The sequence below is a fragment of the Falco peregrinus genome, chromosome 1 (assembly GCF_023634155.1).
Source record: "Falco peregrinus isolate bFalPer1 chromosome 1, bFalPer1.pri, whole genome shotgun sequence".
Lineage (NCBI taxonomy): Eukaryota > Metazoa > Chordata > Aves > Falconiformes > Falconidae > Falco > Falco peregrinus.
Window position 1 is genome coordinate 16,136,190 of NC_073721.1, and position 20,355 is coordinate 16,156,544.

Below are 20,355 nucleotides of genomic sequence, written 5' to 3' on the forward strand. Positions count from 1 at the left end.
CACGGCCACAGCGCGCGGAAAAGCTGCGGGAGAAACAGGGAGAAAGAGAAATCCTTCAGGTTTTTCGTAAAGGACACTGAAGCACCAAGCGCCAGGAGGTTTCTGGTTCCCACACACACCGTACCCGCTATTTGTGCCTTGCACCGTGTGGCCTCGCTGCCAGAGGAAGCCGGGCAGCTCCACCTCAGCGAGGGCTCTGCCTGTCCCGGCCCGGGGAGCCCGTCTCCTCTCCCCCGACCAGCCGGGCGCGCCCCGACGGGCAGACGGGACGTGCCGGGCGCTGCCACCGGCGCCCTGGGGAGCCGCTGGCTGCCAGCCCGACCCGGCCCTGCACACGCAGCCGCGGAGGCTGCGCCGGAGGGTGGGAGGACGATCGCGCCCGGGCGACGCGGGACCTACCCGGGAGGGCGGGACGCCCGGCAGCCGGCGTGCTCGCAGCGGGGCTGGCCCCCCGGCCCCGGCGGGGCGGGAAGGGGGTGACAGCCGCCGCCGCGCCCCTTTCCCACTGCTCCTTACGGCGGCGGGGCAGCGCCAGCAGCCGGCCCGGCTCGGCAGGCGGGCAGCATGCCGCCGGCGCTCTGCCCGCCCGGCCCGGCCCACGGCGCTGACTCGGGCGGCCGGGCAGGGCACCGCCGGCAGGAGCCGCGCGCTGTGACGTCGGCAGCCCCGCGTGCTATTTTTAGCGCGGGGATTGGATTTCATTCATGAAACCGGGGCCGCGCGTAAAGGGGCGGCGGCTGGCGCCGCGCCCGCCGCCTCGGCCCATCCCGTCCCGTCCCGTCCTGTCCCGTCCCATCCCGGCCCGTCCGGCGGCGCTGGCCCGCTGCGCACACAGCGCGCAAGCGGGGCCGGCTGCGCGGTGCGCGGCACGGCTCTCTGCCCCCGCCTCGCAGGGGAGAGGGCCCGGCACGACACTGGCCAACAATAAACGCACCTGTAGAGGCACACTCCATACATACTGCACACCCATAAACAGTGCAAAGGTCCCGACGGCATCCCTGGATAACCCCCTGCGTTGGGTGCGCAATTTCTTAGTGCAGGTGCTGCTGTTATGCTCTGAAGTGACTTCTCTCCGTTTTCACTAATATTTGAACCCTTCGTGTAAAACAGACGCGCACAATTAAACCACAACCCTCCTTCTCTTAAGCTGACAATCTAGGCTTGGAGTTTTCTAGCTAGCGAAGACAGCTGGAGGCAGCACTCACAGCTCAGCCCAGGTTCCCTGCTAAAACACTGCTCTCCAGCTCTTCAGTACCCCACTTGCCACCAACAAAAATGTAAATCACCATTGAGGGGCACAGGCACAACTGCTGCAGCTCGGGAACATTTTTGACATCATTGTGACTGTTGGAAAGAAAATATTCTCTTACAGCTACCCGGACTCACATATTGCACAGTCTTGCAGCAATACTACAGTCATTTTTTGGAAAGCATGTTATAAAGTTGTTCCAAAAACACCACTTCCAGTAACAGGTTAACAGCATCCAACTGCATTTGGTTATAGTCAATTACTTACATTTTTGAAATACCCAGAAGCCAAATTTACATTAACCAGGTCAGACTGAAACAATTTTCAATTGAGTACATCTATGTCAGAGCAAATTACAGATTGTGACTTCGTATCACAGGAGGCCAACTGGGTGCAGAAGAACAACGTGCATCACTGCAAATATTGTTACTTTCCTAACTGCACAGAGTTTGGATGGTAAAGACAAATGGATTAGAAACTGAAAAAAGACCTCTCAGCATCTGCTTGCAATCAAAGAAATATCAAATTGGTAATGCAGGCAACAAAAAGTAAAAAAAGATGTCAACAGATTTAAAATTTATAGTGTAATTACCTTCTATTTTTTAAGTTTCAAGCTCTACATGAACTACTGTTTCTTCCACAAAAAAAGGGCTAAAAATTTTCATTCTATGCCAGAACAACAATCCCTGTGTATTCACCTGTTTCTAGGACATATGACTTTTAGGAAAGCAATAGGGCCCAGGTTCATCCCACTTGGTTCAGAGGGCTGAGCAAAGCAAGGTGATAAAAAAGTGTCAGAGCGATAAAAAGGGTATTCCTTTTATTGGACTGTTTCAGTATGGCAGGTCTTAATTCCTTATTGGTACCTTTTTTCTACAGTCTAAATGGTCACTTTCTGAAGACAAATGACAGAGCTGGAACCCCATGTCACTATTTAAACATACCCAGACTATCACTGATGCAAACTGAGTGAATGTTGTTGTCAGAAAAGGTAAATTAGCATCACGTGGCAGAAAACTGGTATAAAGCAACCAGACATGCTCTGATACAAACTCAAGAAGTATTGGACTACAATAAAAACTAAACCAAAACAAAACCCAACACCAAAACACAAAAAAACAAACCAAAACAAACCCAAAACTCCAAGACTTTTAGATCTGCTTGCAAGCTTGTTACAGAGCTTTTCTACAGGAGTAAAGGAATAGGGCTGGAAGAAGGGAGAAGTGTTATTTTTAGTGCACAACAGTAAATTTAGCAACAAGAAAGATTAGTCAGGTGGTTAAAATGGGAAAAAGAGAAACAAGGCTTAGCTTTTGATGAGGATAAAGAAAAGGTTTCAAGTTTCTCTTTTTTTCTGTTTCATCAAAGGGTACCCAGAGCCTGGAGGCCTCTGCAGCTGTGGAAACAGCTACATGCTACTATGTAGTTTCCATTTTAATGACTGTCTACAGCAACCTTTACTATTTAGTGCCTTCCCACCACAAATGTATAACTTCTTACAAAATTCAGACTGCAGCTTTTCCAGCAAAGTATAAAATAAAACCCCAGGGCAGTCAGAAGCTCTCTGTTCTCTGACACATATTCCTATTGCATTGTATTTACATTTTCCCAAACTTTTCAACAAACAATTGAGTTTTGACCATAAACTTGAGTGACATACCTTGAGAAGTGTCTGGAATGGATCTCTAATAAGGTGTAGAGCAACTGACAGTTTCTCGGCTCTGATACAAGAAAGCATAGTAATAAACCACAAGTATTCCCACTGACTTTGCATAAGCATTAAAAATTTATGAGTGGTAAAGCTTTACCCAATTAGATGCTTAACTATTCCAGGTAGCCACATTGGATTTTTCTTTTTTATTTGTTTGTTTTCAGGAAGTATAACAGCTAGAGGAAGGGAGAAGGAAGTGAGTTCCATCTTTGCGAGTAATCCTAAAGGACATGGCATTGGACCGTGCTAGCATTTAACTACAGTCTGCTTTTGCCAAGTCTAAACAGCTTTCCAAAACATGATTATGGCCTGCCAAGAGTGCCCCATCATTGCATCTCCATTATGTGCTTTAAACACTGTCACACAACTTGGAGAAAAACTGGATAAAACGCAATATAACAAAAATCTAAAAATGCATTCACACCCATGGAGAATTGTACTTAGAATTATTTCTGTTTTGCTAAATCACAAAACACATTTGGAAGTGAAAATGTAAAGGTACATTCCCATATGCTCCAACATCTTATTTGTTACTCTAGGACTAATTTAACCTTTTGTTTTTGAGAATAGATTTCTCAGATGATTAAAAAACATCAGGAGAGAACATCAGTTGTACATAAAACGTAACTGAATTTACAAATAACATTTCTGCTCCTGGATCTGGAGAGCTAGTATAACTTCAGAGGCTGCTCCAACATGCAGTGTTAGCAGAACTCCTTAGGGAACTGTCTACCAGCTCAGAAACGCTGAAGCTCAGTGCCCTCAGGCCTTTCCATCCTCTGCACTCCTGAGACACCAGAGAAAGGCTCAGGAGTAGACAGGTTGGGAAAATACCAGTCAAGGATAACAGGAGCTGTAGGAAGAGGGAACTATATGTACTTACTTCAGCTTCTTTGTCAAAACTTCTGCAAGAGGAGGAAATGGACTAGCCAATGCTTCTTACCACTCCATCATAATCTAAGTTTGCTGTATCTGCAGAAGAATGGTAATCTAAGCATGGGAAGCCTGGGGTTTAGCTTTTATGTTACTGTTTACCAGCCTTCTGAGAAAGTCTACATCCCAGACCCACACACACTCAAGGCCATGGAAGCATGGGGTTTGGTACTAGAGGTCTAGGTAGGGTCTATCACAGATGCCTGCTTAAAAAAAAAAAAAATAAAAAAATCTAGTGTTGTGGCCCCTTGCTCCCTCTGAGGACCCACTCAAGCTTTTAATTCAGGACAACTGAGATTATTTCCCTTCTGCTTTAGGTAGTAACACCCAAGCACGAAGGCAGTTTCCTAAGACAAGTTACACACACTGACAACAGTCAACATGGACAGTTACAGGACCAGGCTTGAGTGTGTGATGACAGGACAGATCTGACATTGCAGAGGACACGTGGGAAAGTCCAAAACTGAAACAATAGTACAGAACAAATTAGAGTTCTTCTCTCCCTTATCCTGGAATGCAGGGGCCCTTCATATTAGGGGACTTTAAGAGCATGTTAGGATTAAAAGATTTTTAGCGGAAGTAAATGTAAATGCACAAGGAATTAAGTAAACCAAAGTCAGTCAAATTATCCTGTATAGGCACATGGCAATCTCACAGGGACAGAAGGTGCTCTCTACAGTCCATGAAACCATTTCAACAATACAAAAGAACATGAATGAATGATGTGCAACCAAAATGAGACATGTGGTACTTCAGTTATGGACTTCACCACCCATCCACCCGTTGTATGTGATGTGTAGCCTCAGCCAACTGGCAGCATGTGAATTAAAATATCAGAATTATCCAGCTCCTGTCATTGAAGTCTACTTTTCCCCCACAATTAGGCTTAGAGGCTTTAATTATGTGGGCAGATCAAAATAATTTCTAACTAGTTCTGTAATGGATTAATATATACTTCATTAGATTTTATCCATTAAAAATACACAAAGATATGTATCAAAAGAACTATGTAAATGCATATTCTATACACATTGAAATAAAATTCATTTCCTGTCAATACAATTTTTGTATCAGTGGGTTTGCATTCAGAACTGTAAGGTACCTATGCCAAATGCTTATGCATTCACAATTAGCTTTCTTTTAAAACTGTTCTATATTGTACACAGTCTTAGTTTCTCTTTGGTGTAATAAGGATGGGGTTTACCATTAGACATAAAGTACTTCTCTTTAGTGATGTCAACATCTATTCTCAGTCCACTGTGAAACTGATTAGGCCAGTTGCATCCCTTTTCATGTAACACATATAATATTATGTTCACTGCATGCATTAGACACTAACATAGACCACTATGCATTTATTTGTTAGGGTTTTTTTCAGTTATTCACTGAATGCTAAATATAGTGCAAGACCATCACCACTTAAGAAGCCTGCAGTGCACAGATTTTATTAGAGCATTCTATGAATGATATACAGCACCAGTTGTCTCCCTTATGAATTGCATTTCCACATTCTTTTTTCACTAGCAGAGAGATATAAAATGTTTAATTTATGCATACATTTTAAACAGCTGGGTAAAAAAGAAAGGGACTACCTAGAGAAGGAAAACACCAATACTTATAATTTGGAATAAAAACTAGATACCTACCATTTTTGCAGAGGGTTATATTTTAACAATGCTTTAGTTTTCAGTCTAATCACATGCAGGATGTTGACTTGTGCCTTCCCTCGCTTCCATATTTAACCTGCAAATTATAAGACCCTGCTGTCCCCACCTCATCCCACATGAGAATTCACAGTTTAGGTGGGAAGGGGACCCTGCACGTCACCTAGTCCAACCTCCTCTGCAACACACAGCTAACTTCAAAGCCCGATCAGGTCAAGGATGGTAAGTCCACAGTCTGTTCCATTGCTCAGCTACTCACTATGAAATGTTTTTCTTTACACCCACCCAGTGAGAACCTTGATGCTACTTGTGACTGCTGCCTCTTGTCCTTTTTTGCAGCTGTGAGAAGAGTCTAGTTTCCCCTATAACTCCTCATTAGGTACCTGAGATAGTAATTAGACGGCCTCTTAGCCTTCTCTTCTCCCGGCCACATAAACAGCTCCCTCGGTGTCTCTGTGTACATCTTGTGTTTCAGTCCCCTAACCATATGCATGGCCATCCATTGCACTCTATTCAGCCAGTCAGTCTCTATTGAAACTGGAGACAGTACTTCAGATGCAGCCCTCACAAGCGCTGAGTAGAGGGGAATAACCACTGCCGCTGACCTCCTCGCCACACTCATGCCAACGCAGCCCAGTATGTGGCCAGCCTTTGCTGCTGGGAGGGCACTCTGCTGAGTCAGGTATGTCTCAGCTCGCTCACTCGCGCTGCCAGAGTCTCTCTCATGAAACCTTAGAAAACTCTATTACTGCCTTCAGGGCTGCATTTCCCTTCTGAGAGGCTCCTTAGGCTGGTCTTAAAAGGGAGTGGATCCACTTGAATAGTCCCAGTTTGCAAAGTTAGGCATACCAGGATACAATTAAGCAAAATAAAATTTTGGCTTAATATGAAGAACAGCAAGAGAAACAGCTGAACTGTTATGTAAGGTTGTCCCAAGGGAAGCAGTGGCAGAGTTATGGCTCACTGCATTCACAACCCAGAGAGGACAAGGCTGCATGAATTTGTTGGACAGCACAGTTTTGTATTAGATATGTAAATTTTTTCAGTGGTAACAAGTTCGCAACAGCTTGTATTTGCCATATTCCCTGCTGCTAGATCCTCAGAACTACAATGTGGTAAGAAAGATTTAATCAGCTTATAAGAACAGTTCCAAAAAGAAGCTAAATGGGAGGAACTGGCTAGTAGGATTTCTTCTTGAATGTGTGCCATTTTTCTGTTTGGCAAGGGAATGAAACTGGAAGTGATTGCAAAGTGTCATAAGATTTTTTCCCAACTATTCAAAGCATGCCTGCTTTATCAGCTATTTCCAGCATTTAAGGGGTTTTTCAAGGTACAGGAGATTAATCTTCAAAATGAAAGGTTTTCACTCAATCTATTGGAGCGTTACATTTTATGAAGCTCACTAACCAAAATTAAGGGTAATGTTATGTTTAACACAGCAGTTGGACTAATATGAGAATTATTCTGATGTCTTGACAATTCTGTACCTAGCTACTGCCTCTGTTCACAAATTGGGACATACCAGAAACATATTTTCAGCCCCAAATAACTCTTTATTACCGTGCCACAGGACAAGGTTCACACGTATATGAAATGTTAATCCCAGGAGAAAATCCTCACCTTGGAGAACTGACTTCATGTCTGCACTATGTTATCCAATTATCTCACCTGTAGTGCTGACATCTACTTAACTGTTCAGAGTTTCTTAAAACGTTTCTGCTATTTAACCAGACATTAATGGAATGAAAAGAACTTCTTTGTGAAATGAATGAGAGTCACAGCAAACATCAGCTGGGGAAAAAACATCAGCTGGGGAAGATTTTCTGTCTGTCTGACCTTCTGGGTAGCTGTCTGTCTCTGTCCCTCCTCTACGTAGATCAGACAAAATGCACTTCTGCCCAAGCACCGAGATTCAAAGAGACAGTGATATCTTGGAATCCTTTTATACTATAAAAGAAGGTTTTCAATGGCAAAAAAAGTCTTTGCTTCTCATCTCGATCCGAGGTATTGAGCTTTAAAAGCCATATATAAATGGATCAGCTCTCATTCTTTAAAGCATTGTAAATGCTCTCCCTGCCCTTCAAGGTTTGTAAAAATCACCTAATGTATGAAAAACTAGTATCTTACATGCAGAAGGATACAAATTGTAGACCAAATTCTAGGAGCTGAAATACTGGTCAAAGACTGCATGAATTCTACAGGAGCAATACATAGAGATCTCTACAATCACATGCCACTACTGCTCTGAATTGCTTATACTGGTGCTATTAAGTTATCACGAGGACAAGTCTTTTACACAGATCTTTAATTACAGGAACTGGAAGGAGTAGGGTAGGGGTGGTGAGGGGAAGAGAAGAAAAGTGGATTTTATCTTCTTTTTCACAGTTGCCAAAGGCTAGTATTGTTGGTCTCTGAATCACTGCTTATATACAAGAACAGCAGCCAACATCCATATTCTGATCTTTATAGGGTGTCAAACCAACAGAGCAGGATTAAACAGTAGAATCAAGGGCAGCTTAATCTCATCACCACTAATCTTTGAGAAACAGCCTTATTAACGACAACTTACTCTCCTGCACCTCTGTCCCATAGTTAGCTAGATGTGAAAGACCCCAGTTATGGTTTAAAAGCCTGATATAAATCCTACTAAAAATGATGGCTAAAGTTTCCGCTGACTTCTCCATGTTTCAATTCAGGTGCTAATTCATGAAGAAAAAGTCCATAGAACTAGTTGCCACATGCTTGTCTTGGAAAGATGAAGATATATAACTTAAAGCAGCTGAAACCAAACAGTACAGAATGAAACACCTATCACTTTAATATTTTTTCCACTACACTGTTCAAAGAATGTACTGGTTCGGCTTACAAATTCCATATGCACACACACCCCTCCCCCAAGATTACAGTGCAATTCTTCATTTATTTTTAATAGTATGATTTTGCACAATAGCAACACTGTGGCTTTAGTCACTCAAGTTCCAAATTCTAAGTCTGAAACTTCTATTATATTCTGCATATTCTCTACTTTTGAACCATTTTTTTTTTGAAAGAGAAAGCATTTCCAGGGTAAGATCATGCGCCTTTTGCAACCATTTACATTTAGTCATGTTTAATGACATGATTTAGTTACACTAGCACATATTGCCTTGCAAAGACTGCACTTTTGCAAGACAAACTTAAATTCAGTGAGTTAGACTGGATTATACCAACACAAGGTTTCCACTGTCCAAACACTGCTCATATATTTTAGTAGTTTCCTTCAATATAGAATCATAGAATCGTTTAGGTTGGAAAAGACCTTTAAGATCATCAAGTCCAGCCATTAATCCAGCACTGCCAAGCCCACCACTAAACCATGTCCCTAAACACCTCATCTACATGTCTTTTAAATATCTCCAGGGATAGTGGCTCCACCACTTCCCCGGGCAGCCTGTTCCAATGCTTGACAACCCTTTCTGTGAAGATTTTTTTCCTAATACCCATTCTAAACTTCCCTTGGTGCAACTTGAGGCCATTTCCTCTTGTCTTACCACTTACAGAATTATAGAATCGTTTAAGCAAATCTAGTTGTCACTTTACTGTTTTCCCACAGAGTCAAGGGCTTTGATCATATGCAGAAAGAATATTACCATGGTGTGTTCTGATGGACAACCTTCTCCCCCTAAAACAATTTCTATAAATTCTTAGCAAAACCATGTAGCTTAAGGATAATGGTAATTGCAGAAATTGAAAAGGAATGCACACAAGTGATTCTAGGTCTAAGAAACAGAGAATGAAGACAGTTTGCATGTTTCACTGCAGGATGCTTGATGAGACTTTCCCAAATTATGTTTATTAGGAATAGCGACCAAAAAGGATTCTATTTTTTTTTAATGCTACCATCCAAAAGCCATCAATCATGAAAGCACATATTTCTTGCACATATTTGCAGTTTCTACAGAGGGTGTGGAACATACTACCCCCAGGAGCTGTCAAAGTATCATTATTACAGGCTTGAAATAGAGATTTTGCAAAAGACACAGACCTTAAAGGATCCAAGCTACTATGTATACTGTGTGATTTGCAAAGTATGGAGAAATAGACATCACTTCCCAACTACACATATGTAAACAGATAACTGCAGCATTTAAATATGTCAGCAGTAGAATTTACCTTTGTAAAATTAAAAACAAGCTAGAACCACCAGGAGTGGTTTGAACTTAATCAGGCATTCAGGGAGCTTTAATAAAAAGTATTCCAGTGCCTTGACATTTCTCATACACTCATTGCTTGGAAGTTATATTGCCCAAGTATCATGAAATCTACTGGTTTTTTTTTCTTTTTCAATACAGTAGCAAGGCATGCAGCTTTTTATTTTTAAAGAACCCTTTACAGTCTTTTCTGAGTCAGGCAAGAAGTCCTTTTCCCAGGTAAGGGTAGAGGAGATCTGCTACAAAGGTATTAATCTCATTTGCTCCCATACATATTGGCAAAAGTGCTAAAGCAGGGTGCATTTTGTAGCATTATAGAGCCTCAAATGAACTGAATACCTCCCACGTCATCTCCAAAATACTTTTGCAGGGAAAAGTGAATTATTTACAGAAGCAACTGCCTACAAAATTTTGTTAAACTGTATCTGTTAGGGAAGACAAACATTCCTCCACAATTCCAATTTAAAATGGGTGAACAGCACTTATTTTTTACAATAGGCTTCTGGCTGAAATTCAGAACTACAGCTAAAATACTACTATACTATTATTGTAAGAGAAAGCTGAGAATTCCTTATTTATAGTGTTGCCAGTGGGAACCACTGTTGCAAACACACAAAGAAAGGAGGATAAAAGAACCAAATTCACCCCTGCAGAAATTCCAGTGGAGACAGTTGCATTGCCTCAAGAAAAGCCTGACCCACCAGTATTTTCCTTAGAAGACTGGGAAGTATTTTTTGAAATGTTCTTTGTTTAGTGACCAATAATCTGCATAAGTGCAAATGAAAACACGTACCTGAAATAGAAGAGACAAATTTAAGTACTTCAGGTTTTAAGCAATAGCAATAAATCAAGAACCGAAACATGGATAGTCATAAGGGCAACAACACGTGTATCTATCTCAGGTGTAAATGGTACACGTTGGTCAGGACAATTATTGGAACTCCTGCCCATTTAAAACCCCATGTAGAAGCACATTTCACCACTGACAAAGCAGTGAAAACAAGCAAGTATGTAAAGTTCAGGTGCTGTTACCGTACTAAGTATGTTTTTATTGCTGCAAATCTCGAGAGTGCTAGGCCCTTGCTTCCATAAGTGAGAGACAGGAAATTCCAGTTGGCAAGAGGATGCTCTGGGGTGACAGCACTGCTTTTATATCACAACTTGGATTTCTTTTTGCTTAAGCTCCCTGAATGGGCATTTCAGGGCTACATCATCGCTTTCTTCATTTCCCACCTAACAATGACAAAGAATTGTTTACAGATTCTGCACAGGTGTTGCAAGAATCATTCTCCTTTGTCAAAAGCACAGGAAATCTCATGATGAAGTTAGAAACATGCTTAGTACAGGATTTCAACACTCTGTGATAGACAGTGCTAGAAACATAAATTTAATTACAAAAATTAAAAGCAAACAGCAACGCTGCCCCCTCCCCCCACACCCCAACCACGGAGGCACAGCAGTCCCCCCCAGTTTTCTAATCTGTAGTCACAAGCAATCATAAGCAAGCAATTGTAAAAAACAGCTCAAGCAGTTTTAAAATTTTAAATTTGCTCTACTACATTTGATTCTACTCAAGGTTACTGTTTCACACACACAATTCTGTTGACTTTGCACAGTCCAGAACTTTGCATTTAACTATCTGAATTGCCAGCAAAATTAAATTGCCAGACTCTGCGTTGCAGTGGCCAACACACATGTACCTATTTTATTCCACTGACTGTGGAGAAAGTAATCTCCGAGAGAGCAGTAGCTTCTTTAACCAGAGAGCTAAATTTACTACTACTTGTCTCATAATGCCTCAAGTGACACAGAAGCCCATAAGCAAATAAGCCGTGACTGGGATATTAAGGAGCAAATAGCACCTCTACAAAGACAAGCCTTCCACAGATGCAGCATTTTCCTACTCAAGCACATGACAGCAAGTTAACTTTTGTCCAGACCTACAGATATGTTCTCTTCAAGAAGCGAGACCCAATCACAGAAGAAACAAACCAGTGTGGAAACAGCAAGTTTCCAAGAACATTATTCTGTAACTTAATTACATAAGCTGTGCATGTTACTCAAAGTCATTTAAAGAAAGAAAATCAGGCTGGGAAGTGAGACTTGATGCTGGGAGCAGAGGTGAAGAGATATTGGGGTTCTTAGGTGTGTCATTTGCCTTAATATGCCATTTGCCTTTGTGATGCTGAGATCACTCGGTGCATATTAAATAATTCATAGCATCACAACTTGCATACATGTAATATTATATACTGGCTTTCAGGAACTGCATTACCTATAAAATGACTTCTATTTTTATTCACAAAGTATATGCTTGTCTTTGATAATGTGCTGGAGAGGGCTCATTAAATTACTAATGTAACTATTAAAGCTATAAAATTACCAATTTTGAGGGATCAATTCAAAGCACATTGAGATAAGCATAAATCCAAAGTAAACCAAGTGTCTCTTCACTTCAGTGACCCTCCTATGAGGCTGTGAATGCTGAAATCCCTTTCTACCAACAGCATTAACTCCTTCTACACATGACCCTCCACGGCCGAAACACTGAAGAAGTTATTCCTAGGGCTCATGAAACATTCTGTTTGGTAGTACATAATGATGGGGGGGAACATTTGGTTTGTGTCTACTTTGAAATCCCAGGGGAGAGATTGCTCCCTAAGCTTCCTGACATGATGCTTATTTTTATTCACATTGTCACTATGTTTTCCCATGAACAAATATTTATACTTCAGAGGAAACGTCTCAGTAACATGTATCAGGCAGGATAAGCAATGTGTTCACTTCCCTTCCCTTGATTATGAGAAAGCAATTTTGCTTACATGAGGAAGTAAATAAATAGATTCCCTAGAGATGCCTGGGAAGGGGTCACTCTTGCAGGGAACCAGTCTTGAAAATATTGGCAGCATGTCACTGTGTTGCATGACCTGTAGAGATTTCATTTGTAATTGCAAGAAATTAATAAATCAAAGATTGTTTCCTTTGTTCAGAGAAGCAGACCATTCTTGTACAATCCTGTCTCAAAATATTTTCCTATTTCGACAGATTTTAGTAGCATGTTATGTTCCTATCTGATTATAGCATCCATTTAATACATATGGCAAGATATGAATCCACCTTTAGTTAATGCTTCTGAACATATAACAGACTGGGAAGATTAATGGGTGAAAGCGACCTAATTTCATTGACTACTCAAAAATTTGAGCAGGGGGCTGGACTACATTGACCTCCCGAGGTTCCCTACAACCCGAATTTTCCCGTGTTTTATAGAATTTATTTATTTAAAAATAAACCAATGTGTTTTATTTTACTAACGTACATGCTTACTATATGAACCCATGAAAATCTGGATGTGGGACTCAGTAAAAGCATTATTAATAAGCACCTGTAATTCAGGCTGGCAACAGCCCAACCTTGTCTGTAGTCTGCACCGAACAAGAACAGAGAAAGCTGCCTGGTTGCATGAAAGAGTACCTGCGTATTTGTGGTACAAATTCTTTCTTCACCCCAGGATCTCACTCATTTCCTGTATCTGCAGTTAGTCTGTGTAAGTATTCACTCTTGAAAATGAGACTTAGCAGCTTCCGTTTCTTTGATGCTTTGAAGAAAAGCTTAACATTGGGTCAAAAGCTACTATGTGCAGAAGCCACCCTTTACAACTCTGCAACAATGCAGATCCTTTATACAGTTGCTTTTATCTACTGGAATATCAGAACAAAGATGACTAATCCTGTAAATGAAAGTATTAATTCTAGGACTTTTCAATTAAGACCTTCAGTACAAGGTTCTCCAAGTCACATAAGCTAAAACTTTAAAATTCCTGACCAAAAGCTGCTAGACAGAGCAGCAGTGGTGACAGACAACAACAAGTGAAACAAACCTGGGTTGGTTTTTTTTTTTTCCTCTTTTTTTGTTTGGGTGTCCTGTCCAGTGTCCCCCCTGTCCCCCCTCCCCCAGCCCCCCTTCTTTCTTTCTTAATTTCTCCCCAGGAATACTTACCTCACAGGAGAAAATAATGTTCATATCCATTTTTAACAGGTTGATCAAAAGCAGAATTCCAATAAAGATATTTCAAATCTTTCTCTTATTGTGGCACTCCTGAAGGGGAAAGGAGAGAAAAAGAAAAAAAGGAAAAAAAAAAACCAGAAAAAGAGAGACAAAATAAATCTCACCATTTTAAACCTAAAATTACAACACATCCAATAGCAAAAACATCTCTTATGATCCATTTTATATTTTAAAACAAGCCTGCTTGGTAAATAAAACAGTCTTTCAAAGTTTTAAACAGGTAAATTGAGTATCTGAACTAAAATACCAACTGTTCACTCCAGTGCACTGAAGTAATGGGTAATTAGATGAGCTTTTGAGCATAACTGGAGACTGACACAGCTCTGTTAAAAAAAGCATGTTCTTGAATATTTTCCCCTCTGTATTTACACTTAAATAATAATCAATAACCTTATGTGCCAGAACCAAACACTGAAACACTGCTGTATCACAATTAACCAGGTCTTCATAGGTTACCTAACAGACTCTGAGGAGGGGTATTTTGCCCAATTTCAAGAAGGTGACAAGACTAAACTACTAGCTGACAGCTTGATGCTATGTGTATTGGGACTTCTGCGTTGCTTCTACCTTTGTCTCAAATGAAATTAATTATAAAAATGCTTCATTAGGTTTGGTAAATGTCTGTACTATTGTGGCTTGGTTGTCATCCAGGAGCAAGGCTGAAGTTTTCCAGGAACCTAAGGTGGAAGCAACATTGATTTCACCTCAGACACTGCCCTAAAAGCAATGCTCAAAGATACAAGTAGCTTTCAGAGGTTTCATGCCAGCTTGAAAAGTAGAAGTGAAATGCAAATTCTTCAGCTGAAGAGACTAGTAGCCTTCTTAGCTTTTCTAGGCACTTCTTGATCCTTATCCGCAACATTTCAGAGTTGAATTTAGGACTAAAGTTAGTTTCTCACAAAAAGTCCCACCTTCTGTAGATACCCTGCACAAGTAAACAGTGAGGGAGAACAGAAAAAATGAGGTAGCACCTCATTACACTTTTGTTGAATAGGCTTTGTGGGTGGCAGATGATAAGTTATTTGCAGCTTCTTTCAAACTACCCTTTTTTTGAGGAAAAAAAAAAAAAAAAGGATCTGATTTATCTGATCATAAACTCAGTGCTTTGTCTGGTTTTATTTCACTGAGATATCATACATTTCAACCAGCCCTTCTTTCCATTGCCCTCCTTAAAATCTACAGATAAGGCATCCACAGATACATTGGGAACTTTCTCACTCTCAAACAGACATGCAAAGCCCTTCCACCAGCTCAATCATATTTCTTTTTCAGAAATCATTATTTACAGTATTGTTCTATTAAAGGCCACACTGAGACTCTCCTGCTTGCTAAGACTTTTTTTAATTATTATGCTGTAAAGTCAGACCAGTTGTTTGAAAGGTGTAAGCAGACAGAAATGTAGTTTAACCTGATTTTCATCATTACTAAAGCATAAAAGTTCCACCTAACAGAAAAACAGTTTCTGGCTTCCATCCCCCTGTCCCTTAATCTCACTTCTGCTTTCTGGTTTTGTGGATGGGACCACAAAAGAAAGGTTCTAATCTTAATTAGCATTGTGCTGCCTGATTACTACCTCTAGCTATAAACATCTTCCCTACTATGGTAGCGGAAGCAGATCTTCTATTTCTATGATGACCTGCACTCAGAATAGAGCAGCTAAACCTTACGTGCAACTTCCTTATCTTAGTCTTGAGGCACTTACAGCCAAGAAGAGCGAGCTGGCTTTATGTGACTCGCTCTGCACGCCTGCAACAGAGAGCACCAGTAGTGGCCATGGCAGTGCCATTCCTTCTCTCTCCCATCCGGCTCCTCGCCCAGGCAGGCATTACCTGGACTAGTGCTCATCCACAATAGCAAGTGCACTATAGTGCTGCCTGCAGGACATGCAGTAAGGTCACCATAAGCCAAGGGAAACTAAAGCCAGCTGGAACAAAGAGTAATTCAGTGAGGGATATGCTTATATGGTCTAGTTCTCCAAAACGGGGAACTTCCCTTAAACTGATGGAAAGGGGAGGAGCAGGTGGTTGTTGCTGCAGGTTGGCAGGTGATACAACCGCAGAGCAAACCAGGCCCAGAAGGAATGCAGATGAGACCGTGTGGAATGCTCAGGTCCCTGGATGGCTTCTTGGGGCCAACAGGTCATGTATGATGTGGCCTAGGAGCCTCTTCTGCTATGGACAAGTCACTCCTCTAACACAATGACAGCACAGAAAACTCAAGGAAAATTCAGCTCAGTTTTCTCCTCAAATCCACGCTAGCTTCACCTTTGGGTTGTTCAGTAGCCTAAGTTGATCCGGTATCTTTTTCTCCCACAGTTTCTTTAGTTTTTTTAAGATTATTACCAAACTAACAATATTGCAGAAATATATCCTCTCAGCCTCCTTAAGAGCTGCCTTTTACTAGTCTATCATCTCTATGTATTGGTTTTGTACTTCTGTAACATCACACATTTTCAATATATCTGCCCAAAATCTCTTCAACAAACTCTTGAGTGATTACACGGAAGAAAAGTAACTGCTTACAAGCACGATGTTTCTGCTTTATTTAATATGGTCTTACTTCAAACTTCTGCCTTTAAAAGTTGAGATACTGGAAGTTCAGGTAAAAGAAAGAGGAGAACCTTAGCTCGCTGCTGTAATCTTTACTATGACACACCTCACTTACTGTACATTACATGGTTGAACAGACAGTAGAAATTTTACTTCCCATTGATTACGAAACCAACATTTCCTCTCAACATATTTTCAAACATTTATGTTCCAGAAGCCATAATAAATGCAAGTGTTTTGCCCTTCCTACTTCAGTTTAGGTAAGTGGGCTTTTTCTAGGGTCTCCCTTGGAGATAAAAGACATTTTTTCCTGCATTGATTACACAGACAAAAGTAAGTTATGACATGTGATGTAAGTACCTTTATTTAACTAAGTACAAATGGCATTTGGTGTGAAGTTGACAATCAGATTCTAAAAGAAGATAGGATACTATGATTGCCACAAACCCTACCTCAGGAGCACCCACAAGAACTCAGTTAAACAGCTGCTAAACAAAAACGTATGTACTAAAGCTGGACTTTCCTACACTCCCCAGGTAGGGAAAAGTTTTGCCCTTTTCTCACACCTCTTTTTTGAGAGCTGCAAAAGAGATGGACTGGGTATGGCCCACTGCTTCTCCCCCAGAGGTCCCCAAGAGAACAGAAGGTGCTCTCTTCCTTCCTCCTCCTGCCAGCCTTTTTGGGGATACGTCCTTCCTCACAACCAGCTCCTCTTGTATCCGGTTTTCTACATGCATTTGCTCTCTGTACCAATTGCAAATTTCATTCATGTAATGCAGAGACCCATTAATAATTTAAGATTAAAAAGGAACCTCAGGGCAGGAATATTCCATTTTTGCTCATGCGATAGATGTTACTTTGCTAGTACGTCAGCTCAAGTTATCTTTGTGCATGCTACGTTAATTCATTAAATTGCTTTTCAAACAAAGCACATTCAGAAAGCGCCTGGAGAATCTATAGGAGAGGAAAGTTTAATTTTTATGGCGAATGTGCCAGACCAATATCCAGAAGGAGAATTACGAACAGATTTGAGTTATGTCTGTCAAGTTTTCAAAGAGCCAGAATAAATCGTATGAAGAAGTCCTCTGAACGAACAAGTAGAAGTCCTACCTGGTGCAGTGTGCTGGGATATTTACACACTATTTACACCGCGTTCAACCAGAGAAACGACACATACACCTAACGGTATTTAGCGGCTCAGCAGCGTTGCAGCAGGACCGCCTCCACAGCCCCGCGAGCTGGCAGCGGTTTTAGCCGCACCGGCGGCGCCCGAGCGGGCCCGGCAGGTGCCGGCCGTGCCCTGGGGCAGGGGGCGGCGGCCCCGCTCAGCGGCCCGGGGGAGCCGGGGGCTGCGGTCCGGACCTGCCCTCGCAGGGGGTCAGCGCCGTCCCCACCCCGCGGTGCCACAGCCGCCCGCCACTCCTTCTGCCCCGGCAGCTTCCCGCCCGCCTCGGCTCCAGCGGAGCTCCCGCCCCGGCCGACCGCAGCCCCGCTGGCGTCACCCGCGTCCCGACGCCCCCGGCCCGGCCAGCGCCCCGGAGAGACTCGGGCAGAGTCCGGCAGCGGCGCCCGCCCGCCCCGCGGGGCCGCGCGTCTCACCTGAGCGCGGCGCGGGACCCGCCGAGGACTGGGTAGACGCGCCAGCCGCCGCCGCCGCCGCCCGCAGCGCTCTGCCCGGCGCGGCCCGCCTCCCCGGCGGCGCTCTGCTCTGCGGCGCGTCCCGCCCTGCCCTGCCCGGCCCTGCCCGGCCGGCGGGGAGCGGAGCGGCCGGCGCGCCCCAGCCAGCCAACCAGCCCCCCGGGGCGGGCTGCGCCGGGCCGTCACGTGAGCACGCTCGAGCACGCGGTGCCGTTACGGCCGTTACAGCCGCGCGCGGCGGCGGCGGGAAGCGGGGGCGGGGGGGGGAGGAGGGGGCGGGGCGGTGCTGCGCTCTGTGGTGCCGCGCACCGCCCTTCAGGTGAGGTGCGACGTCTCCTGCCGGGCCGGAGCGGCTGTGGCAGCGCCCCCCGCCGGGCTCGGCGCCCCCTCGGGCCGTCCTTCCTGCCCGCGGGAGAAATCGCTTCCAGGAATTGAGGGGCTGCCGGCTCAGGAAATCCTGCGAGGCCCTGTGAGGGGAGCGGCCGTGCCGGCGGGGCCGGGCTGGGCTGGGCCGTCCCCGCAGCGAGGGGGTGCCCTGTCCCCCCTTCGCTGTGCCAAGCAAGGACACCCGTGCTCTGTGTAAGCACATGCGTTACAGAATGCTGAATCCGACTGCGGGATCAGGGTCTGTGTGCCTCTATAGAGCGTGCATGCTTCTGTGTTCAACATTTCTGTCAGCTGAGTAAAATCACACTGCACTGTTCACCACAGTTTCCCTACAAAGAATTTTCGTGCTGAATTGTTGCTAAAAAGCAACACTGAGTTTTGTTTTCCTGCCAGGATGCTTTCCCATTTACATTGCCCTCAGGGTGTCTGACCTCTGCATCAATAATACGCTGACAGAAGTCTTTAAAGAGAACAGTAGTGGGAAGTCATAAGTAATCCAGCACCGTACAGTATGTAAAAGGGTTGTAGAGCACATTGCTGAAATGCTTAAGTAAAGTTTGAGGAATGGCCCTGTAGCCAGGTATTACAGGGATTCTCTGTTTTCTGGATGTCTTGGACTCGATTTCCCACCCTGGGTCTTTCTGTTTGTGGGTTCAGGAGTTTGGAGGACTATGGAGGCCAGGCACTCAGCTTTGGTACACTTGCCAGTGCTTCATGTCACTCAGCAGCGACATTTAATGTTGGTTATGGCGAGTTTCTGACAACACAGCTCTTCCAGGCTAAAGAAACAGTGATACAGGGCCTAAAGACAGCAGGAGATGTCAAAATGCTGTCCTATTTGAGTGGCGGAGATCAGGCATCCTGTTTAGAACTAATGAACCTAGCCCCCAGATCATGAAAACCAGAACAAAAGTGGGGTTCGTTGAATTTTATTTCTTCCGATGATGATTTTTATTTCATATACTTTCCTGTGGAGTCACAAAGGCCTTGAGGTTTACTTGCTGTGTACTGTATCCATACTGTTGTATACGTGCATAGTGTGTCAATACATACCATATCAATATGCTGAACTGTGCAGCAGGGTGAATTAGCCCGTGTGGAACTCCATGCTGCTGTGGACAGACTGCCTTCAGCACATCAGTCATCACTTTAGAGTACTGTCAAGCATGGGCATACCCTCTGCCTTAACTTTGTAAAAGAAATGTGGGAGGATAATCACAGGATTCCAGGAGCTGGGCCTTTAAAATAAATGACACTTGGTATTGTGAGCCCCTCATTAAGGGAACAAAAAGAAGTGTTAACAACTTGGCTGAATTTTAAGATTTTGAATAAATCCTGAAAGAGAATGACCTTTGTCCCATGTGTGGTACCAAGGGCAAAGAAAGATTGCTGGGCCATAGTTACCCCTGAGGAACGGAAGGATTATTTTGTTTGGGAAGAGTTTATTCAGAGTTCTGGCAACTCGCATTTAAAGCCTCAGTGAGGAAGCCTCCCCAGTGCTTCCACAGCATTTGCGTGCAGAAGCACATAGTTGTGCAATTTCAATTAGTACAAACAAACTGTCTAAATTCCTGTAACTTGTGCTGGAAACACACTATCATTTGCAAGGCGATTGGAGCAGACAGCTGAGCTCACAAGGTTATCATCTGCATCTGTGCAGGAGACAGCCTCAGACCTTGTATTGGCTAACATTTTCAGCTCTGCTAACTAAACCCACATGAGATAAAAGTCAACCCACGCAACAGGTTATATAGTTTGCTTTAAATCAGCTGCATTTTGTGAACATTGAGTGACTTGCTTCTATTTGATGTTTCCTTTAGTACTTCAAAATAAATTTAGGATGTGTGAAAGGTTCCTGACTGACAGTTTTGGAAATTGAACTCCCATGTTTAATCCCAGACAGGGTCCAGCACAAGGAAGCTTCTCGATGCTATCAGGGAAGAAACTTTGCTAGGCTGAGGATAGT

The 20,355-nt window shown here is 43.3% G+C and overlaps 1 protein-coding gene across 3 annotated transcripts in view; it reads right to left on the reverse strand.

Moving 5' to 3' along the window:
* RHOBTB1 (Rho related BTB domain containing 1) overlaps positions 1 to 18,240 on the reverse strand; it is a 54,688-nt gene extending 36,448 nt beyond the window's left edge. Inside the window, exons 1-2 of one of the 3 annotated variants that reach the window (XM_055811717.1) lie at positions 17,964 to 18,240; positions 13,747 to 13,845 (exon numbers count right to left, since the gene is read on the reverse strand). The gene's annotated coding sequence lies outside the window, so the exon portion shown is untranslated. The remainder of the gene's footprint in view (positions 1 to 13,746; positions 13,846 to 17,963) is intronic. The other 2 variants (XM_055811709.1, XM_055811721.1) reach the window with 2 other exon arrangements.
* Between the last annotated feature and the right edge of the window lie 2,115 nt (positions 18,241 to 20,355).